This window comes from Lycorma delicatula, chromosome 7, assembly GCF_047948215.1.
Source record: "Lycorma delicatula isolate Av1 chromosome 7, ASM4794821v1, whole genome shotgun sequence".
NCBI lineage: Eukaryota > Metazoa > Arthropoda > Insecta > Hemiptera > Fulgoridae > Lycorma > Lycorma delicatula.
Window position 1 is genome coordinate 22526073 of NC_134461.1, and position 26122 is coordinate 22552194.

Sequence of the window (26122 nt, forward strand, 5' to 3'; positions counted from 1 at the left end):
ATTTGACGTTCGTGAAGAAAATCGATGAGTGAACACGCGTTTATGGTCCCAAAAGACGATAGCGAGAATTTTTTTCTCCTAACAGATCTTTTTTGCCTTTAAAGGGTGAGGCTTTCCATTCCATACTTGCCGATTTTTACTCGAAAGTGTAGTGATGAACTCGTATCTCAACGTCTAATTAATCGATGGGAAAAAATTGTTTCCTTCACATCGAATTAGATTCAACAGTCTTTGTCAAATTTCAGTGGTGTCTGTTTTTGATTTTCGGTCAGAAGTCATGGAATTCCCAAACGATGGTACGGAACCTAGATGGGGAATTGGCATTTCCGTGACTATACACCCATTTCCAAAGCGATTTTGTCGATCGTAAGGTGCAAATCGTCTTCAATGAGGTCCTGAATCGATCGAATATTGTCTTCTATCACCCTCGTTCTTGAACACCTATTGTGGACTCTCATTTTTTAAGTTTCACCTTCTCCTTTAAATTTTTTGGCCAGTCACAGACTTGGGTAAAATGAATCAGAAAGTCCTACACCAAATTGTGTCCCCAATCTAGTCAAACTCTCGAAGGGTTTGACGCCGTAATATCGTTGGAATCTTTGCGATTATATAATGCGCAATCGAGAATGGAATCTCTTACTCTGACACAACGCTGCCTTATCAGAAGGACGCGTATAACGACGCGGGTGGAACGTTCTTTTCTCCTCACAACTCTACTGACGTGAAGAGATGTTGATAATGTACTACATAGATATAAAACATATACATTATTACAAAACATACATACAAAACAAATATCATTACAAAACTTGTAGAAAATTTGATTCTGCGTAAATTATTTTTATTTAAAACATTTATATGTTTATTACCAATTTATCAAAGTTATTTTACGTCAAACATAAAATAGTGTGTTTTCCCCAATTTTTTGCTTTTTACTATAGATTTCTCGAAGACTACTAAAAATACGGTTCTGGTATAATCTTTTTTTTCAATTTTTTTCAGGTCAGATATCATGTAAATATTCCTTAATTTGGGTCCCAAGAAATACAGTCTGGCTTGATTTTATCGAAGGTGCAGAAATCACGGCGAAATATTTCGCCAGCCGACACTCTGTAACGAAGCGTTTCCGAACCTACATTTATCAGACATTATTCTCTATTAGCACTAGTCTAGCTCACTTCAGTTTATTTGCTCACTAGTTTATTAAAACATGTCCTGAAAGTTTATTAAATTTTTCTTGAATCATTCCTGTACATATTTCATTAAATTATTTGATAAAAATTCATTTTGCAGATTTAGATTACAAAACAATTTGATTAACTTGAGTTGGAGATGACCGTTAAAAACTCTGATTTCTAAATTGTTGCTTTTACATATTTTTATAGCATTATTATTATTTACTTTTTTTAAATATATATTCGTACATCCTGAACGATAAATTTCCAAAAATCCATTGTTTCTTCAATTGGTGTTGGAAACGATAAATATTAGAAATATCGATACTTAGCCCGTCGACTAATAAGTTGCAAACTTTTGGGTTATTGTCAAACTAGCCCGATATAACCATTATATTACTATTTTTATAACCATAAAAATATTTATTTATTTTATAAATATAATGTAACCAAATTTAACCTACGCTCTCTTCGCTCGCTAAGCTTGACTAATTAAACAATAATGTTTTGAGTATTTCAAAAATAAATTCAGTAATTATTGCAATTATTTATTACTTAAATAATCAAAACATTACTGTTAATTAGTCGAGGTTAGCGAGCGTACGTTAAGTTTGGTTAATTTATATGTATAATGCTTATACTTTTAATATGTAAAATATGTTAATGATCCCGTAACTTTGAAGTATTTTCAAAGTTACGAGATCACTATGCTAATAGTAGATGGAAATATCTATGTTAATATGTAAGTACCGAAATATCTTATAATTTTATACGTTTTATTAAAATTGGTGTGATTATGTTCAGACAATCACTTATACACATTTACCTTATTTTGTTCATTTTTGTAAAAAAAATGAAATATATTACGAAAAAATACAACTGTATTTTAAAACGATATGCGGACAAAATTAACATTTTATATTAAATTTACGTGATGTTCAGATATTACGTTAACAACATTTTTTCGATCAGTACGGCTGTTACTGACACCATTAGTAATGAACTCTTAAACTGTTGAAAAAAATAAAATCTATATTCCTCTTTTTTAACGTATTATTTCTGAATTGAAAATCATTAATCAACTAGATGTCTAAATACAGTAAATATAATGTATTACGTTATGCATACTTGCTGAATTAATTGCCTACCCTTGTTAATAGATTTCTAATAAATCGGTTTCGTTATTTTTTATAATAAGGGTACTTCAAGGATATCATCAGAAATTGAGTATTTAATCTCATCAATTTTCAGTATGTTTTATGTCTTCAAAAAGATAATATTTTACTAATTAGTTTAGTCGGTATTAAGTAAATATCTCTTAAGATATTTAACCTATTACCATAAATTTTTAGGTAATATTGGTGGTCAGATTTTCAGTATTTATTTTTCCGGCTATATACCTGGAATAGTTATATTAAAGGGAAAAGTATGGTGATTATGACAAAAATTGGGTATCGGGGTTTTTGGAAATCGTTGCGTTGTAAGGTCCAACTAGTTCATCTAGACAAAACATATATGTGGATCGCACTGCTTTTAGCCTTACTCTTAGTATTAATCAAACCGTTTTTCTTCAAATTTATCTCAAAAATTTCTATATATGAGGCATTTATCATATTTTTTTGTAAAATTTGTTCATGGTGGGGGATATCGCAAAAATCCCATTTTTGATTTTCTTAACAGGCATTTTAGAAAACAACTTTGGCAAATTTATTACCTACGTACACGTATGTAAATAATCCAAAAACGTTTTTTCAAAAAATCAACCTCATTTCTTAAAATTAAAATAAATTTTTTTCTTCTATCTCCTTTCGGTTTAAATATTCTTCAAACTTTTTTGAAATTTTATACTTCATATATAAAGCTAATAAAAATGGGATCATTCGAGAAAGGCAGAGCTAGGTAGACCTAGACTAATCCCGGACCTCCAGAGTTGGCTGTGCCGAAAACATTGGGAATTAGGATACGAGCTGACCTAGTTCCTTACCGGTCACGGATGTTTCAAGGCATACTTGTGCGCGCGGACGCTCAGACCCTCCGCGGATTGCTTTTACTGCAGGGAGGAAGACACCCCGAAACAGACATTATTCGTGTGCAATCGGTTCCTGCAGCATAGGGCAGCATGCAGGAGAAAATTCGGCGTGCTTACCCCAGAGAACATGATTGGGACTGTTCTTCAGACCGAATGATCGTGGCAAAAATTGTCCACGATGCTGATTAAGATCATCCGCACCAAGTTGGTGGAAGATGTCGAGAGATGAATCATACCTCTGAGTCTCGCTTGGGGTACATCCCGGCCCCAAGAGGTCAAAGTTAAATAAATAAATAAAAAATAAAAATGCAGAACCATGCTAGAAGCACGGCATGTAACACAAGACCGAGTCCCGGTTACCTGAGTGAGGCGTAGCGCCCTGCCGAGGTAGTTTGAGGCGAAGGCACCCGTCGGAGCTGAGTTTTTGCGTAATTGCGGATCTGGCTCCGGGAGGGCGGGGAGATTACAGACGAAAAAACTAATAATAAAGTATTATTTTTAAAACAATTCAACATTATAAGAATAATTTTTAACTTTTAATTTTATATACATGAATTATAATAGAAGAGATAAAATTCCATGATTTATAAATACAAATATCAGAAAAGTTCAGACGGTAAAATGACTATAAAATGTTTTACATGAGTATTTGACTTAAAAGTTATAGTTATTAATGATGCAAAATACGAGTAATAGAAAACATTTTTTTATAAATGTATCATATACCGTAACCACCACCCCCATTTTTTTTATATAATAATAATTATTTAATAATAGAATAAAAGAAAAAAAACATTTATTTAGTTACATATATTTTTGTAAAGAAGTTTAAAAGGAAAAGTTTATTTATAACAATACAATAAAATAATTGTTTTATATGGAATACAAAAAAAATGGACAATCATAAACTAATTTAAAAACTCCGTTTTATTAAAGTTTGGGTGGCATGACATTTTATTTATAAACAAAGAAAAAAAAGATTTAGTACAGTTGTAAATTTCTTAATTAAACGGAAGTTCTTAATTAGAAAAAGATAAAAATTCAGAAATATCAGTAAGTTTTCCTAATAAATAATACTTTTTTTTACAAACCCTTTTTTTCTTCTTGTAAACTCCTTAATTTTTTTATGATTTTTTTACTCTTGTTTACAAAGTAAGATAAATTATTGTGATTTTCTAAATAAATTCTAATATTTTGATTTACTTACTCTCTTTATGAATCTAACAATACGACATCTTAAAGAAAAATTAATAAATCAATGACGTGAGAGAGATAAATATTTCATGTTCTGTCTCTCTCTCTCTCTCTCTCCTACTTATTCGTAAACCACAGTTTACTGGAATTTATTTGAATCAAATCATACACTATAACCCTTCACTCTTCACTATACATCATCTATATCTTGTTCACTCTCTCATTTATTCCCTCTCTATTTAATTCTTTAGCTCTTTACTATCGACGTCTTGTAAAAATGTAGGGTCCAATAGCTTCTTAGCAATCTTTAAAATCTTATTCATAATCCTACTAAAGGCCAAAGGTAAAAGTGGATTTAGAAATTTTCCATCTCCCGTCCTTTTCCTCATTATTATTTCCTTAAATCGTTTACAATCATTATTTCTCTTCTTTTTTTTTCTATGGCTTTTAATTTTACTCAAGTTTTTTCCTCTTTCTGGTTTTTCATTTTATGTATAGTTTGCCTATATCTATATATAATAAAAGGTTGGGAATTTTCTTTTTAAACGGAATTAAAATTGGCGCGATTAAATCACGGTAGAAGTCATTTATTTATTTTTTTAAAGCTCTGACGTTTTGTATATTAGAAAGTTTTTGTACAAGCTTGTCATTATGATAGCGGATTTTTACATGATATTGTGTTATTACATGTTTTATATATGTAATGTTTTAAGTTTTATTTTTACTTCGATTGTGTTTAAGTTTTGTTAAATATATATGTATTAATAATTAGAAATGCACTTTCATGTATTTTATTAGTAGGTATGAAAAAAAAAATTGTTTTGGAAAGTATAAATTATCCTATTGCGAAGAGTTATTATAAAGTTTTTAAAAAATATCTTTTCCTTTACGACATTACGCTTGTAAAACACAAAAAGTACAAAGATCCCAACCTACACGAAATTTTGATTTCTCAGGAAGTAATGATGTCCAATCTGCAAATGTTCCTTGTAATATGCAAAGTGAATCTGTCACGTGCAGGAATGATTATCTTTTTTATGTTTCAGTGGATTTATTTAGTATAAATACTAATATAAAGCCGTAGGCCGGTCGGAGGTTTGGTGAGCTTAACTATTGGCTCACGCAATTCCTGCCTGGCCATGGGATCTTCCGCGTCTACCTGTATGGTAGGAGAAGGGAGAATGACCCCTACTGCTCTTATTGTGGCATTCCGGATACCCCGGAACACGTGGTGTTCTGGTGCCCGCAGTGGGATGAATACAGCCTGGCTTGCTCGGCGAATACCAGACATCTCAGCATGGAGAATATCATCGCCACCATGTTGCGGAGCTCCAAGAGCTTTGATACCATCGTAGAGTTCATGGCGAGGGTTCTTCAGGAGAACGGTCGGGGGCTCGGGGATGAGGGATAGCCCTCTGCGGATCTGCCGTTCGCACGTGCTTGCACGAGTGGGCGATAGCGATGAGGCATGGATACTCTTGCATCCCCGAGTGAAGAAGACCGAGTCCCGGCGGGGATGCCCCACTCGGGGTGTCCTCGTTAGAGGCATTAGCATAAAGACCGAATCCCGGCTCCCGGAGTGGGGACGGCATAACCGAGCCTGGTACAGCCCGCCTCTGTGGGTTTGAGGCGGGTGCCTCAAACCGACAGATCAAGATCCGACCAACGGGCCGAGACGTGTAGGCCCATTGGAATAAAGGACACTCACTCCCCTGGGCTGTGTGATACTTAATTGCAGGATCCGGCCCGGTGGAGAAGATTAAAAAAAAAAAAAAACTAATATGAAACGGGTAAATTACAATAAGAAAAATATATACATTACAAATATATGATAGTATACGAAATTAATTTTATTGATAATAATAATAATAATTAAATAATATTAACAATTACTAAAATCCATCTTACCAATTCATTGAAATATCCTCTAGATCTTTCGGCTTACTAGAAAGACATCATCAGGAGTTATAATATCAAATCGAAGTCAAAAATTAAAAATCATAAGTTAAAAAATAAATTTTCATTTGGGTTTTAAAAATTTATTTTTAAACTTATGATTTTTCATTTTCAACTTCGATTTGATATTTTAACTCCTGATGGTAGCTTCCAAGTAAGCCGAAAGTCTAGAGCATTGATTCCCAAAGTGGTCCAGGTGGACTCCCAGGGGTCCACGGGAGACTCGACGGGGGTCTACGTTGGCGTGACAAAAAAATGGGGGTTCACAATTCGTAAGCGGGGGTCCACGAAAATTCAAACATTTTGACTGCAGGCAGAAATACCAGAAAAATATCCTGGACTGTGGGGAATTGCGAGAAAGCTTTTGATAGCGTATCCCTCGTCATATCTTGTCGAAAAAGGTTTTAGTGTCGTTACAAACCTTTTATAAAAAAAAAAGGAGCAGATTCAATATCACAGAACGGGGAGATTTGCGCTTATTCCTAACAAAACTGAAGCCAAATATTGATAATTTGCTGTCAATCCATCAAGTACATCCCTCCCATTAAAATTGTAACCATTTTTTGATTGTCATTGTAGAAGAAGTTACATTACGTTATTAATGTTTAATTTTAATTATATTACGACAATTTTATTATATTACATTGCAATATGATAACAATAATAATTAATAGTGTAATGATTACATATTTGAATAAATGCAACATAAAAAAATATACTATTTTTCTTTTGCTTTTTACCACTCTGAATGGGAAGTTTTCTAAATAAAATAAGTGAGAATCGATTGCTTTCTTGTGCTGTGAGTAGATGTCAAAAATGTAAAGTTGGATGGAAGCATTTTTTTGATCGGCCAACTTTACTTTTTTGACATCCACTCACAGCACAGTCGATCAAAAATTAACCGATCAATTCTCACTTTTTTTTCGGAAGCTGTTAGCTCGTGGAACTCAGCTGTAACGCAAATTGTCATAATTGTCATAGATCTAATCTTCACATTTTCCGTCGACTGGAAATATGGTAGAAATGTAGCTGTCCACCGGAATCAGGAAAATTTTGAAAGTGGTCTATGAGAAAAATAAGTTTGGGAACCTCTGGTCTAGAGGATATTTCAATGTGCTGGTAAGGTGGATTTTTAATAATTGTTAATATTAATTAATTAACATATCAGCAGTACCATGTTCGAGAAATTAATAATAATATTATTGATATTTATATGTATTAGTTTTTTGATATAATGCATTCTATACCTCTATTTAAAATTATATACTAAAAATCTAACATTGCCATCATGGTATTCATAGATGTAATGTACGGAGTGCCTTGGTCGGAAGCCTTGTGTTTATGGCAGTTGAATGTGGTGATTTTTTACTCCGTAAAATTAAGTTAATTTGTAAACTATTAATTTTTGATTGTGATACGTTTGGAATACTACGTTTGGAATTTACTTTGACATTTAAAGAAAAAACTATAAGATAAACGGAAGCCAATTCTAATTATTTAATATCCGGTCGAAAGTTTCGGTCTTGGTAACGTGTTTCAAGAATGCTTGCCGTTCCGTGTAATTACTTGTAATGTAGTCAGCTGAAATACAAGAAGTCCTCTATTGCGATTGAATTACGCCTAATAACTTATTTATGTCCGGAAATAAGAAAGAATTTAAGATTTAAAAAATTTTCAGGAGATATTTCCCTGCACAAATATGTCGAAGATGGCCGGTTCATTTTTGAACATTTATTATAAACTGATCCGTATATTGCAATTTGCTCTAGTGTACTGTTTCTAAATAAAATTCGAATTTTTCTAACTTTTCTTTGTTTTATTCAGTTTATCTTACACCATTTTATTCAAAATTAAATTTTTTAGAAGTTTCGTTAAACTTTTTATGTGTTTATTACCCATTTAAGAAAGTTATTATACGTCAAACATAAAAACAGGGTTTTAACCCAATTTATTGGTTTTCACCCCAGACTTCTCAAAAACTATTTCAGATACGGTTACAGGATTTACGTATTTTATTCGATTATTTCTGGTCAAAAACTATACAAATTACTAGTTCTGCCCTTTAATTAATTTTCTACAAATTTCATTACGACCTCATTTCATCGGGGAAGCTGAAATCCGAGCTAAATCTTTCACTAGCCGTAACTCTTGAAGAAGCATTTTAGGTCATATTATGTTCATACGAACATTTTCCATTATTTTCACGAATAGATTAGGTTATGAAAGTCCCGGGAGAACTTCGTGTTATACTCTGTATAAGTTTTTAGAGGCAAATGTAAATCTTGACATTATTGTTATGGATGAGAGTAATTTGTGCATTGGTAGTGAAAAAAAAAGTTTTTGAGATAAGACTGATAATAGTAAAAAATCCATATCTCCTTCCCCCTCTCACCCTCTCAATCAATCTCTCTCTCTCTCCTCTCTCTGTGTACGCGTGCGCGTGTGCGTGTGTGTTATCAAAAGATACAATTGAAAATATATGCAAAGGTAATACCCTGAAATATGTGATATTTCTAAACGGTAAGATTTCCGGCGACAAGAAAGGAGAACTCACTTTTATAAGGTCGATGAGTATCTGTCAGTGACTTGATGGCCGTCCTGTTTGAAAGATCAAATATGATACATGATTTTGAAATGCTCCTTCATCATTTTTCAGATCATAATAAATTTTTGCACATCAATATGTTCAAAACCAATTTATAAAATATATCTCTATTATTTTCACCAAAGGAAGTGCAATGTGAATAGTAAGAATCATCATTACTCTCTAAGAAAGCACAAATGATTAGTATCTATTGTACCACACATCCTTTACACGCGTTAGTTATAAAAAGGACGTGACACATAGTGTAAAGCAGTAAACAGATTTCTGTGTGGAAAACAAAGCATTATTAATTAATAATGACTCTAATCAGTTTATCTAGTTAGTTGATTTTTCTACCCGGCCGCTAAAAGGAGTAGGTATGTTATCATGCTATTTGGATAAAATAGTAATCAACTATTTTAGCACAAGCGAAACGAGCCTTCAGTAAGAAATATAATTTGTTTATTTCAAAAATTAATTTAAATGTCAGGAAAAGATTTTTGAAAGTATAAGTTTGGAGTGTCGCTTTATATGGAAGTGAAACTTGGACGATCGGAGTATCTGAGAAGAAAAGATTAGAAGCTTTTGAAATGCGGTGCTATAGGAGAACGTTAAAAATCAGATGGGTGGATAAAGTGACAAATGAAGAGGTATTGCGGCAAATAGATGAAGAAAGAAGCATTTGGAATAATATAGTTAAAAAAACAGACAGACTTATAGGCCACATACTAAGGCATCCTGGAATAGTCGCTTTAATATTGGAAGGACAGGTAGAAGGAAAAAATTGTGTAGGCAGGCCTGCCTACACAATTTTTCGTTTGGAATATGTAAAACAAATTATTAGGAATGTAGGATGTAGAGGGTATACTGAAATGAAACGACTAGCACTAGATAGGAAATCTTGGAGAGCTGCATCAAACCAGTCAAATGACTGAAGACAAAAAAAAAAGTAATCAACTTTATATACAAAACTATTTTAAACCAACGTAACATGATGAAACAATTTTTATTAACTTTATTTTATTTTACATTTAGTAATTTATACTGCTACCTAAATTATGAACTTTAACCTTTATAAAAAGATTGAAAACAAAAATGTAAACAGCATGCGTAGAATATACTAAGTAATAACAACCCTGTCAGTCAACTGTCATTTCGTATTATAAAATATAAAGAAAATTATTGACTGCTTTTGATTATATAAAATAAAAACAAAAAAGAAACATTTCAGGTGCTTTACAAACAGTTTTTAAATTTACTATATCTATAAAATTTATATATTCTGTGCTTTTGAAATTTATTAACAAAATATCAATTTAGCTTGTCTATGTGTGGAATACTGTACAATCCTATAATTTTCTATGATGTACTTTTTAGATTATTTTATATAAATGGAGAAAATAAAATATATATATATATATGGTAGAAATTCAATTACATTTACGATATTTTTGCTATTTTAAAGTAAAGATAAAATATTGATAAAATAAATAAATGAAAACATTATAAATTGTGGCTATAAATCAAGTTATAAAGTTAATACACTTACCTTACAACTTCTTTTATATCATTTAAAAATAATCATAAAATTTTCAACTTGAAATAAAATTAGATTAGTTAATGTAATTTTCTGACCAATAAACGTAAAAAAAAACTATTCCTCTCTTTGTCTGTAAAACGTTTAACACCAATATCTAAAGGAACTATACGCAAGAACTATCGCATGAAAATAAACAAGAACAAAACGAAAGTAATGAAATGTAAGGTCACCCTCAGTATATCGAAATTTCACCTAATTAATATCATATTTTTCAATTAACAATTAAAAAATAACAATATTTGAAAAAAAAAGTGCAAAATCGCATTCCACCTCAAAAAATGCTCTAAACTACTGGCTAAGTGGGCCACTATAATAAAAAAAAGGTACTATTGACGCATTGTAACGAAGATGGACCACTGAATGTAAAAATAGGAAGAGAAAAGGAGGTAGAAAACCTTTGTTATTTGGGAAGTAGAATTACTAAAGATGGACGAAGCAGCAACGATATAAAATGCCGAATAGCACAGGCAAAGCGAGCCTTCAGTCAGAAATATAATTTGTTTACATCAAAAATTAATTTAAACGTCAGGAAAAGATTTTTGAAAGTATAAGTTTGGAACGTAGCTTTATATGGAAGTGAAATTTAGACGATCGAAGTACTTCAGAAGAAAAGATTAGAAGCTTTTGAAATGTGGTGCTATAGGAGAATGTTAAAATCAGATGGGTGGATAAAGTGACTAATGAATAGCTGTTGCAGCAAATCGATGGAGAAAGAAGCATTTGGAAAAATATACTTAAAAGAAGAGACAGATTTATAGGCCACATATTAAGGCATCCTGGAATAGTCGCTTTAATACTGGAGGGACAGGTAGAAGGGAAAATTTGTGCAGGCAGGCAACGTTTGGAATATGTAAAGTAAATTTTTAGGGATGTAGGGTGTAGGAGGTATACCGAAATGAAACGACTGACACTAGATAGGGAATCTTGGAGAGCTGCATCAAACCAGTCAAATGACTGATGACAAAAAAAAATCTAAGGAAAAACAAAAAATTGAATTTTAACTCTTCATTTTTTTATTCATATTGTAAATAATTTATAATTTATTTTCTGTTTATAGATATAATTTTTGGTAATAATTTTTACTTTCCCGTCTAGATAGCGTTGTAGCAGAGCTATAGCTTTAGGGAAAGTATTGTAATCGGTCCAATTTGGACATATGCGGTTTCCACCGGATCTTGACGTTTTGACGTCTAAGGAACCCATAAAACCAAATGGAAATTTTCCGGATGTTAATCATGTTGGTATCTACGCGCGTGCGTTTGTGTGTGTGTATATGTTCGATGTCAGCCTGTAAATCACCTTTATCTCCAGAACTACTGAAGCGATTTTGATCAAAGTTGGTCAGATTACTTCTATCTATCTAATCTAATGAATAAAAAATGTTTAACAAAATAATAAAATAAAAATTATTACTTTTATGTACGGGGAATTGATGCGATACAATTTTCAATTTAAAAGGTCAAGAGGGTGAGGCTGTAAAGCTAGGTCACCCTCAGTATCTCGAAATTTCACCTAATTAAGGTCATATTTTTCAATTAACAATTAAAAAATAACAATATTTACAAAACAAATTTGCAAAATCGCATTTCACCTCAAAAAATACTCTAAACTACTGACTAAGTGGGCCACTATAATAAAAAAAAGGTACTATTGACTCATTATAACCACAAGATATAGTGTCGCAATCGCATCTAGTTTATTTATGAACTAAATATTAAATTAAATATTTCTAGTTTTTCTAAAATGTTCATCTTCTTCCTTTAGCACATTTGTAAATTAGTTTCATTGATTCTTCCATTTTTTGAACATTTAACTGAACAGATCAACAATCAACCGGACCTTTTTGAAAAATCTCATTTATTGAAAAAGGAAATAAGTAAATAAAATTAAAAGGTAATTATAACCATTAATAACAAATAAACTTGAAGAAGGCCAGATAAGGTATGACGTCAAATATTGGGAGGGACGTTAACTAAAAGCTATTTAAAGATTAACAGACATTTAAAAATACCAGTTCAATAAGTTTTGATAATGGACTGGTTCTGAACGCGTCAACAAGAGATAAAAGAATGAAAGTAAGAAAGGTAGGCAGTACTGAATGTAGAAACTACAGTGATCTTAGCAGAAAAGATATAGTAATTATTATTTTAACAACAATTTTGTTCAATTGCGTAAGAGGAGTGCCAATTTTTATGTAGCGGATAAGACATGGTGTGTAAAGAAAAAGGAAATAACGTTTTACAACAAAATTATTAGGAAAAGAAAAACAGAAATCGGTTACGAGAAAAAAATCAGGCACGATTAAACTGTTAACAAAAAAAAAAAAATAATAATATTTTATTTGCTTTTAATATTTACCTCCGGTGTCTGTTGATGAGTATTTAATATTCAAAACGCGTGTATGATTTCAGATCAGAGCGTTTTTCTGTTTAAAAATTTATTTCAATAATTCATTAACATAGATTTCTCTTTATATCTTTTGTTAGTAGTTCGATATATCTACTTGTACAAGGGAAAACAACATTATAGTTGATTGTCATTAGTTCGAATTACCTTGGTTTTACTTGTTTATTATATTGATCTAAGCGCTTTGTAAAAAGAAGTTAAAACTAAAGTGATCAAAATATTAATGTCGCGCGCGCACACACACACACATATATATATATATATTTTTTTTTCGTTTGGTCTCTTTGGACCGCGTTGAACTTTTTGCACAACAGATGTCTTCCATCTGTTTTCCCAGTACAATTTCATTTCGTCTCGTTTAACTTGTTTTTGTTCATCAGTCCACTGCCTCCCAGTTCTAGTCTTATCTGTAAGTTTCCGGAAAATGTGTTTATTAATTTTATCTCTAAACTCAGTTCTGTTACACTCCTCGCCTTCGTTCAGTCGTAGTACGCTGAGGTCCTTCTTAACTTCGACGACCCAATCCCTAGTCGCTTTCATATTTGTTAAAAAACTAAAGACGCGCTTCGTTAACCTATCATCCAACATCCTGAGTATATGACCGTAGAACTTGGCCCTTCGTTTTGTCATCGTCGACGTCAGCGGTTCGTTGTTCCCTTTATAAAGTTCTTCGTTACCTCTTAGTCTGTAAGATCCGTCTTCTAGTTTTCTTGGTCCCAATATTTTCCTCAAGATTCTTCTTTCACGTATTTCCATTTCCTTCAGTTCATTCTTTTTCCTGAGTATCAAACATTCTGATGCGTAGAGCGCCTCTGGTTTGAGCACGGTAGTGTAGTGTCTTATTTTTGATCCGTATGATATACTTTTTTTGTTGTAGATATTCTTTGTTATCCCGTATGCTCTTTCTAATTTCCTGGTCCTTTCCGTGTTAGCTGCCTCATCGAGTCCATTAGCTTGAATAATTTCTCCAAAAAGATATTTGAAACGATCGACTCTCCTGATATTCCCTCCTTTTGTTTTTATATATAATACATACATACACACACACATATATATATATATATATATATATATATATATATATATATATATATATATATATATATATAATATTTATTTAAATGTAATCTTAAATTTTTTATGTATTTATTTAAAGGAAGATTTACGATATAAGGTATTTTTATATTTAAAATCAAAAGTCTGTTTTATTTTTTTAAGAAACTCTTTAAAGAAACGACTTCTTATAAAATTTATCAAAAAAAATCTTACATCAAAGTAAAATGATGTAGAATTTATATAACTTAGGCTATACAGTTTATATAAAATAAATATGAAAAAAAAGTTGGGAAGTTACTTTTATATATATATATATAACAACTGACTTATATAGACTACCGAAAGTATTGATTGTTAAAAGTCCCCTTCAATTTCTTTTTAAAATGTTCGTAATATATAAATGATGAAAAATAGATTATTACACTCGAATAAATTTTATAATATACCGTACTTTATACACATAACATAAGTTGATAATACAAGTTTTTTGCAGGCTTATAAGTTTGTTCAGATAAAATGAAGTTAAAATGCTTATTATTAAATTACTTTATATTTCGAGTAATAGTTATTTTAATACTTCACATTTTCGTAAAACGGAAATATTAAAAAAAGAAAACACAATCTAAAATTCATTTATCCAATTTTAAATTGTAATTATAATCATAAATAAAATAAAATTAATTTAATAGATTATGGTTACTTTGATGAACGGTGTTGAAATGTTATTCTTCAAGAAAAAAAAATTACAATTTAATATTCAGTTATTAAAAAAAAAAGAAAGAAAGTATTTAGAACAGTAAACTGAAAACTCATCAACAGTTTATCTATTAATTTCCTGAAATAAATTGATATATTTTTGGTATTTGCTGAACTGTTTCCATATCCATAAGGATAGTTTTATTACAACAGCAATAGTAATAATAACTAAGTGGATTGAACAGAAAGAAATTTAAAAGGAGGAAATGTTTATTAGATATTAAAAGTAATTATCAAAAGTATTCTCGACAATAACATTATAATGAGTTCTAGCAAGAAGCTACCCACTAGATAAAATGTTTTAGTTTACTACCTTTCAAGCTTAACTTATTTTATATTGTTACTAAAAACCGCATACTCTAGAAAAAAATATTACTTTTTTCATCTAAAAGGAGCCCCTGATATAAATTTCACCTTTATATTTAAAATTAGCAGACCCGGCAATGCTTCGCTATTGCTAGATTTGAGTATATATATATATATATATATATATATATATATAGATTAAATGAACACAATAGAAAGTTTGTTAAAAAATTAGCAAAATGAACATTACGGAAATTAAAAAAAAAACCTTTCCCTTTTACTCTTTCTCCCTTTTAACTTTTCCCTTACCTTTTCACCCCTTTTCCGTTTCCCATTTTCGTTTTTCCTTCCCCATTTCTGTTTTCACATTTTTATTTTTACCACATTCCCTTTTCCCACCTTTATCTTTCTTTCCTCCGTTTCTTTCCCTCCCTTTCCCCGTTTTACTCTTTTTTCCCTTTTTCGATTTTTCCCTTCCTCGCTTTTTGACCGTGCGTAGATCGGTCCAGTAGTTTTTTTAGTCTATAGCACATATCAGAAACATCTATATCTCTACTCATATCGGAAACATTGAAATGGGATCGTAAAATATTTAGTATAGCGTGTGTTGCTTTTACGTCCAACAGATAACTCTGTTTAAAGAAAAAAATCATGTTTTTACCTGTCACAGGTCAGACATTTTAGTTATATAAAAACACGCGTGTATTGGAATGCAACGTTGTGTCAAAATTTCAAAGCAATCGGTGTAGAACTTTCGGAGATTTCAGATTTTCAACAAACGAAAATTTTCATTTTTATGTATATAGAAAAATAAAATATTATTTATAGAAAGCAGTCAGAATTGAAATAATAATCAGTTTTAAATAAATCAAGGATATCAGATTTAAGGTGATAAATATAATAAAATATTATATAGATACTAACTGCACGCTTTCGAAGCTAGGCCCTCTGGAAGGATGCCCTCTCTTTAATGAAATATTTGAATCTTACAAGGGAGAAGGATATGCCTTCCCCCTTGTAAGATCCAAATATTTCATTAATTAAAATTTTATTTGGCTATTACACTGGAAACAATGAAAATAAGTACCACTTATGATATATCGTTGAAAAGCTTTCGATGAGAGCTTATTACTGCAGTCAAGCAAAAGTCCAAAATCCAAATTTTGGGGTTTTTGGACACTTTTGGTTCAGTCGATTGCAATCAAAGGGAAGGTACACAACTAGATGTTACAACAGTCCTAAATGCAAAATTTCAACATAATATGGCTAATAGTTTTTGAGACATGCGAGATACATACGTATGTACAGAAGTCACGCTGCAACTAGTCAAAATGAATTCAGGAATGGTCAAGATGGATATTTCTGTTGAAATGTGAAAACTGAAACTTTTGACGACCACAATACTTCCTTTACTTTGTATAAGGAAGTAAAAACGAGTTACGGTGATATGTTTTAGTACTGTATTTAATTAATTAATTTTTTTTTGTGGGGGGAAGAAAGATGATTAATTCACCAAACAAGGTTTTAGCATGTGCGTGGGAATATAGGACTGGAGTTTTGTAACTTATGATAAATGCCATTATTGATCAGAACTGGATGGAACCTGAGACTTTTCAGATGATTATAATTTATTTATATTTATTATTTATCCTCAGATTTTCCTTACAGCTCCATTGGAGGACTTGCTAATATTACTCTTGGCTTATGAAGCTTCAAATATACCCGTTTTTTTTAAATTCTGTTCAGGCTAAAGAATGTAGTCTGAGTTTATGGTTCAGTCTTAATAAAATTAAAAAAAAAATTATTCAACATGGTTCCGCTGGTATATTTTAATAAAATAATCAAAAGAAATAATAAGTGAATATCCAGCTTACTAGCAAATAAGTGTTAAGTCCTCGAGATCTTTCGGTTTTTTCAACCATCATCAGGAGTTAAATATTATAATTAAGTCAAAAGTTAAAATAATAAAGTCAAAACTTAAAATACGTATACAGTCATGACTGTTTGCTTGTTAACGGTATATCATACATTTTTTGACTGAATTATAATATTTTAACTCCTGATGATGGTTTGAAAAACCGAAAGATCCACAGGACTTACCACTTATTTGTTGGTAAGGTGGATATTCACTTACTACTTTTAATTATTTTATTAAAATTAAATTTCTTACGATAATAAATACTTCTAAAACAATTATTTGAATTTTTATTTATCTGACTCATTTAAATTTAACATTACTCTTAAGAAGAATATATTTTACTGTGACAAAAGCGGTTGCGATTTAACAGTTACATCACGTAATATCCTGATTTAATTGTTGATGAGAGGTCGCTATGGAAACAGAATGTGAGCTCGTTAAAAAGTAGGAAGATATATTTTGTCTTTATATACGAAGTTTAACTATGGGTTTTAATGTCGGGATAGATTTTCATATTAATTCTACCATTATTATTCAAAAGCAATTTCTTTATTTAATTGGTAATAGATCGCTATTAGATTTATTTTTTCCGTTTTAAAATACTTTCTTTAGAATATTTATTTATCTTTTAAGTATTTTCATGTTTTTCGTAATGAGGGGGAATCAGAGGCTTCTTTTCCAAAGAGATGAAAGTAAAGCTCCTAGTAGAATCTGAGCCGTGATCAGGACCTCTCGTCCCCACTGCTCCTTGTATAGAAAAACGTTGTCGGACAAACATTTTTTATCAGATTCCCATCCCGACATTCAGTCTTGCAATTCGTTAAATCGGTTTAAGATTTTTTTGAAATATGGCTCTGTAATCTGATAAATGAAGCAATTTATTTTTTTAAGCGATAATTTATTTTCTTCAATTTTATAAAATTATTCGTCAGCTCTTTGCTAATACGACAATAGAGTTAATAAATTTTGTACACTTGCTGTGTGAAGTAGTGCTGTCTTTTATATAATTATCTGATACTTTATTCTTACCGCGTATGAACGTTAAGTAGCCTCCTGCCTGCGAATGTGGATGTAAAATCTCTTCTTTTCATGAAATATGATTACTCTAAGGAGAAATTATCAACGTAATTTTAATTAATTAATAATTTATCTTTACTTAAGTATATGTTTAAGCAGTATTTATAATACTCGTATATAAATTAACATATATACGGCGTATTACGGGACGTATTAGGAGAACTTCAAGAACTGATTTAGGACACCAAAATGAGCAAAAACATTCATATCGACTTAAGTCCTATTTTGCTTTGTTTTTCTTCTGGGTGCCATTTTGTGATTTTAAACCAAAAAAAACTATTTCTCAGGAATGGATAAACCTACTTTAATTAAATTTGGCAAATCTAAGACTGTCTTATTCTAAGAAATAAAATATTTTGAAAACGTCACCTTCAAACGTATCAAAATGGCGGCCATACGGTTTTAATTTTCAATAGCTTTGTAATTATTTGTTCGATCATATTTTTACTTTTAAAATTTATTAAGCATTTTACATTAAACAAAACGACACCTCATTTGTAGATTCGTTGACCAAGAGTCGAGTTATTGCAGACAATTAACTCGGCAGTACGCTTGTGCTCCGTAATGCAAGCTGATAATTTTTTACCAGTTTTTATTTTCTCCACTAAATTTAATAAAAGTGATTAATAATAAATAATAACAGTAAATTAATAAAAATTATTTACTAAATTACAAACAACCTCATCACTCTAGTCTCACACGCAGTCCCCACAGGAATTCCATTATTATTAGACAGAAATTTCTTAAATTTATTTAATATTATTTAACGTAAATTTAATTCTATATATTTTGTAATATTATTCATTCGATTGATTCGAATCATTCAGTTCAAACCCAGCTCACACAGTGATAGAGAGAGCCTCGCAGTTCACAGTTCATTAATTAAATTAATTAAAGTTGTGCCAACATACTACCACGCATGCACGCATTGAAGCATTATCATTTTAACATTGTTTTTAGTTCCTTGTACAAGGAAGTATTGCGATTGCGAAAAAAATCGGTTTTCAGGTTTCAATGTAAATATCAATTTTGACTATCTCTGAATCCATTTTGACTAGTTTTAGCGCGACGTCTGTACGTACGTACGTATCTCGTATAACTCAAAAACGATTAGCAGTAGAATGTTGTTATTTTGGATTTAGGACTGTTGTAACATCTAGTTGTGCACCTCCCGTTTTGATTGTAATCGACCGAACCAAAAGTGCCTAAAAAAGCTCAAAACCAAAAATTTTTTTATATTTTGGACTTTTTCTTAATTGCACTAATAATCACGCATTGCGAACTTTTCAACGATATATCATAAGTGGTACTTATTTTCATTGGTTCCAGAGTTATAGCCAAATAAAAATTTAATTAAAGAAATATTTTGATCTTACAAGGGGAAGGCATATCGGTTCGAATCAGAGTTCAGCTCCTTTTTTTTTAATTTTTTTTTTAATTTAAATTTACTGATTTATATTAACCTCTAATTAAAAAAAATTTCAGAAGTTATAATGAAATAAAATTTTATGTAGTTTTCATTTTAAAAAATATGTGTAAATGTAATTTAATAGGCGTACAAGGAAGTCATGTGTTGTCCACTCAGATTTTTTCGAGATGAAATATACCTTAAAATTTCAGTTATGCCAAGAAATACGGTTAAAAATTTGGTTACGATTGATCGAGTAGTTTTTTGTTTATACCGGACAAACAGAACCCCCTCTTCTTCTTTATATAATAATATAGAGAAATAAAGATTTATGATTTTGATGTTAGATTATTTTACATAGTAAGTAATATGTAGGACAGTTGAAGTGTAACGCACAGCCATTCAAAATTCGTAAATGAAAAGAGATACATAATCAAATTAAACAAATAGGAATAGAAAGTATATACTATTTTTTACAAAACTTAGATATATTTTCCGCGTAGTCGTCATTTATAGCAACATGTTTCTCCCAATAGTGAAAGCAGTTTTATGTCATTGAGAAATGCTGGCTCTCTTTCTTTGATCCATGACTTTATTGCATTCTTTATTTCATCATCCTTAGGGAAGTGGTAACCCTTAATATCCCTTTAATTGGGAAAGAAGTGAAAATCGCAGGACGCAAAACCTGATGAGTATGAGGTTGTAGGATAGGTTCAAATGTCAATTTTAAGAGAGCCTCAGCGGTTGAATGCGATCGTGTGGCGCAGTAATGTGATTGTCGAACATGACAACTAAGTCTCCTAACATATTTTAATGTCTTGAAGTATTGCACAAAATATCGGGCTTCCAGATAATCAGTCACATATTTGGAATTCTAGAACACTGCGAGAGAATTGCTTGTACGAAAGATTATGTTTTAATTTTTTTTATTGTGGCATCCGTAGTGCCGGTGTTCTATTCAATGCTTTTTTTTTTTTTTTTATTTTTATTTTTATTTTTTTTTTTTGAGTCGTAATAATTCTCCCAATTTTCGTCTTCCAGTATTAAAAAGGACGTCATATTTCTCGTCATTATAACGGTTTAGAAGCTGTTCGCAACATTTCTGTTTTGTTTGTTCTTTTTTGTGAGTTTGTGTTGCTCATCGTGAACATATTTTATGGTAACCTAGTTATACATTACCCACCGGGTTGGTCTAGTGGTTAACGCGTCTTCCCAAATCAGCTGATTTGGAAGTCGAGAGTTACAGCGTTCAAGTCCTACTAGTAAAGCCAGTTATTTTTACACGGATTTGAATACTAGATCGTGGATACCGGTGTTCTTTGGTGGTTGGGTTTCAATTAACCACACATCTCAGGAACGGTCGAACTGAGAATGTACAAGACTACACTTCATTTACACTCATACATATCATCCTCATTCATCCTCTGAAGAATTATCTAAACGGTAGTTACCGGAGGTTAAACAGGAAAAAGAAAGAAAGAAAAGAAAAATCCTAGTTATACATTATCTTATTAGTTCTTTCGATATGCTTATCTGAGTCGCGATATTTTGTTGTGTGATGCCTCGGTCATTTTTAATCGATTAAAAATTCTCCTTTTGGTGCTTTTAATATTAAACACAGAAACAGGTCGACCACTGCAAGATTCATCCTTCTTATTTGCTTTACTGGCCTCCGATGCACGAGATTTTATTATTCATGTATTCATAGTACTTTTATCAACAGATTTTTCATTAAAAACCAATTTTTGACTACGATGAATGTCACTAGAATTTACTTTTTCCGCTGTTAAAAGTTTAGTCACTGTTCGTTGTATTAGACGCGTTGATATAACTGGCATTCTCGACTTCATGACAAGAGCGATTTACAGAAAAGAAGACGGTATGAGGTCACCAAGTTCTGAACTGTTGGTAGTACGGGGCTGATACTATAAGATGGAAATACCTATCACTTTGTGCGACATTTTATTTTCCCGTTACGATCTAGTGTACATCAATTTCAGTCACCTCTCGTATAATATAATATTGGGTGATTTAAAAAGGACTTCACAACTTAAAAAACATACAAAATGTATTTAGATAAACTTACAGATTCGGTCGAGGTCTCATTTCGTAGCAAAACAAATCAAGTTTTGAATCACGTAGTTCATTAGTACCGAATTCGGCCACCAGTGTTGTTAAAAATGGATATATTTACTGTTGCAAAACGAGCTCGATAAGTGTTTTTGTTTCACGATTTGCAGTTAGCAACTGCAGTTCAACGTAATTTTCGTAGCGGAGTACGGTTTCCTAGTAGGCGTCCAATTTACTCTTGGCGCCAAACCTTCGTTGAGACAGGTTGTTCTTCTTCCATACATAACGGCCCGTTCGTCTTACAAGAAACAACCGTAAATGGCATTATTTATCTGGACATGTTTCAAAATCTTTTAATTCCTCAGATAAACATGTTGGCCAACATGAATGCCATTACTATCCACAAGACGCGATATCATCTCACTACTTCCTAGAAGTCCTCGATTTTCTTGATATTCGATTCCCAGAAAGGTGGATCGGTCGTGAAGGTCCAATTCCTTGGCCACATCGTTCCCCAGATTTCATCCCGCTATATTATTTCTTGTGGGGTCTCATTAAAGATCGGGGTTGTGTATTACCTTTGCTTGTTGATCTTGTTGAATTAAGACTTCGAATTAACGCCGAAGCTGCAGTGGTAACGCCCGAATTACTGGCTGCAGTCTGGAATGAAATCGACTTCAGGTGGGATGTACGTCGAATTACAAACGGAAGCCATATCGAATCGAAGTAATGTTGGATAACAAACTTGATCTTTTTCTATGAAATGGGACCTCAACCGAATCTATAAATATCTCAATAAATTGTTATCTACTTTTTAAGTATGACTATATAACAATTTTTTAAATTGTGAAGTCCTTTTTGAATCACCCGGTAATAGTTATAAAATAATATATATAAGTATCATGTGTCTATGTTGCACATGGTCATCAATTTGAAGCAATAGAATAAAGAATTATCACTGCTCTAGAGTTACGGAGTACTGGTCCGTCCCTTTCTTTCTTGTTACGTTGGAATACATTACTTGCATTTAAATCTTTTCTGGAATATCAAGAATTAATTGGCTAGGTTTATTGCCAATATCGTGCTTCAAAAAAAAAAAAAAAAAAAAAAAAAAAAAAATGCTGAAAGTGCATAAATTATAAGAATGTAGAAACGATTATAAACTGATTTATTAATTAACTGTTTGATATATTAATTGTTTTTTCCTTTTAAATTTTTTATTAAAAAATACAAGAAATGAAATAGAAACATAATTAATTAGACTACAAAATTTTTAAATTAGTTTACATCTCAGTTAAAGTAATTAATAATGCTATCTAATACTGTACCTTACACCGTAGTGGGTCTTAATTAAAACAAAAAATAGTTGTAATAGTTTACATTTTAAACTAAAGAAAAATCTTTAAAATTGTATTTTATTTAAATAAATATGAAAATATCAAACAAAATTTTAACCTTTCAACAGAATATAATTATTTAAATTCATTTATTAAATTGAGGTACGAAATTCGTTAAAATTAAAATAAAATATGAAATAAGGAAACTTTTGTGCTTCTCAAATTCATCATTAATTTTTATTCATTCTAAATAAAGTTTTTTATTTAATTTATGTCTTTTGTTTCTACGCAGATTTTAACTATTGAAAAATTGTTTTTCTCAAAATAAAAATTAATCTAACCGATTTTATGAAAAGTTAAATTTTTGGCTTTTACAAGTTGCGCCTAATTGGAGAAATTGAAAAATTGAAATCAAACAAAAAACTTACTTGCCCTTTGAGTAAAACCTTGAAATACGGGACCCATAAAAACCCTATCTTCTTCTCTATAAGCAACTACGACTAGGATTATTACATGTCTTTAATCTTCATTTACACAAAACATTGTGTCATATTTCATCTAAACTGGCCCATCTAATCTGGAAATATCATATTTTTTTAAAGAGAAACATACAGGCTACTAAAAACCGATCTCATAATTTAATTTAGAAAAACGAGGAAATAATACAATTTTGAAAAAGTGTATCAGTTTGTGAAACGTGTAAATTTCTTCATTAACGAGCATTATTACTACATCGATTCCGATAAATTTTTTTTTACTTTTTTCGAAAACATTATTTTTTTTATACACTAAATTATTATAAGTAGCGGGAGAAGCTGCTGGTTGTCGCTAGTATATATATATATATATATATATGTAAACCTTCAAATTCCCGGAATTTTTCAATTATAATATTGTTTTATTTCTGGAATTATCAAATCAACATCTAAGAAAACTCCAGTATACAAAATTTAACCCGATTAGAACACGTTCTCTTGTACAGTGTCCCGTGAAGAAACTTTCAGGAAATGTTTTACTGATAAAAATAATGAAAAAAATCATATAAAAGTAGGTCTAATACGCTTTGTTTTTGAGTTACGGCTAGCGAACTATTTCGCCCGGATTTCGACTCGAAGCCCTACAATAATTTTTGGGTCCCAAATTAAGAAGAAAATTTGGTGGTTTCATATATAATTTGAGCTGGGAAATAGGATAAAATAGGTCCCAGAATTGTAACTCCAGTATTTTTTAAGATATCTGACGTAAAACACAAATTTCTGCATCGGAAAACAAGTCTTTTTATAGATTTGTAGTACAGGCCGGCCTCCGTGGCGCGAGTGGTACCGTCTCGGCCTTACACCCGGAGGTTCTGGGTTCGAATCCCGGTCAGGCATGGCATTTTTCATACACGCTGCAAAACACTCATCTCATCCACTGCGGAAAGAATTACTTGACTGCGGACCCGGAGGTTAAACGAAGAAACAAAAAAAATGAAGATTTGTAGTACAATAGCTTTGTTAAATAACAAATAAATGAGGAAGATTTAGTAACAAAACTTGTAAAGAATTTAATTTTGAGAAAATAAATGGAAATACAGCCAACAAAAACTTTTAAAAATCGGTTTTTTATTGAAGCAAAACGACGAAAAATAGACAGAAAATCGTGTTAACCTTTCTGTACCTAATAAACATTATTCTTAATACAGCACCAAAAAAATAAATAAAATACATGAAATGTATTTGATAAATGGTGACAGAAAACAAACTTCGGTTACAGTAACTGTTTGAAATTCCTTCCTTCACAGTGCACACAGTACTCTGCCCGACGTAAAATATTTCCATTCCCTTTCCGTTTCATCTCAGGATCGTTTCGTATAAATTCAGTAGCACTTCGTATTTTCATGAGTAACTCTTTTTTAGTATTAACCTATGCTTACAATCCTAAAATTCAGACCCCCAATCCGATCGACCACACGTCGGATCCCAAAAAAGGCACTACAAGCCTTTTCTGCGACGTATTGAAGGTGTTTCTTGAGAACTGAAATTTCTCATCAAGATACACCTCGAGATACTTATGAACTTATGTGTACTTTATTCGATGGCCTGACATCCATACTCGAACTCGCCTAAGAAGTACGGTCACAGGGCCTTAAGGGATAGACTGGCTGGGTTCGACCTGGTGGATTCGGGTCGTGCCTATAGTGTTGGGTGCAGGACGATGCCTTCCATGCGTTCTATGAGTGCGCCAAATACGATCTGAAGCGCATCGCAGTAATTTGTCGACTTGATAATGTCGGAGAAACGCTTGACATCAGTCAAAACTAGAAGGACCGGGCTGAATGGTTAGTGGTTGCAGAATTTTTGCAGTATTTGTCTAGAGAACGGATTGCGAAAGGGATCTAGGGTGATGCTTGGTCTTGTTACTGCGTACTTTATTCTGTTACGATTTCTTGTTGGTGATTTTGTTTTGTTAGTATTTTTAGTTATTAGTTTTATTTCCGTGTCTTTGTTTTGTTGTTTTTCCGGGTTTGTTTCGCATATGAACTCACTTTACCTTTCGGGTAGGTAAGTGATTCAGTTCCTTCAACGACTATAGTTTTCAGTCTTGCTTGAAACTAGGGATGTGTTTTGTTATTTTCAGTGATCGTTACAACGATGGGAATGTCGGTTATGGCATTCGCATCGGTGGCATCCTAGGCCAAGGCAACTGAGAGATGTCATATGCCGAGATTTATAAGATGACCTTCGATAAAGCCCATCAGGGCTACGTACGGAGGGGTGATTGGAGGGGTGTCTTACCCTAGGGGATCAGGATGTTGGTATACTATCATTTTCAAATGACCCCCATTTGAAGTAATCTAGTTGTATTAAGTGAGATGATCGTAAGCTGTAAATTATTGAATCGACAAACAAAACAGAGTGAATAAATGTAAGGTTTTCAATATGTTGCTTCAAAAGTTTTCATTCGTTTCAATGCGGTAATCTTCAGTGATTTCTTCTGTTGTTCTCATCGTGACATATTCTGATGTTATTCATCATCATATTATAAAGTACTCTACCTGTTGGCAGGTTCCTGACATCCCTGACACCTACAGTTCTTTCTGTCCCAGGCCAGCTCTTTGATATATTTGTTCTAGATATCATCTTCCTTTTTCATTTTCTTCCTCTTTTTCCTTCCCTATTCACAGTACCCTCAATTACGGTTGTTAATATACCTTTCCCTGTTAATATATGACCAATCCAATTGCTCTTCCTTTTAACAGTGTTCATTC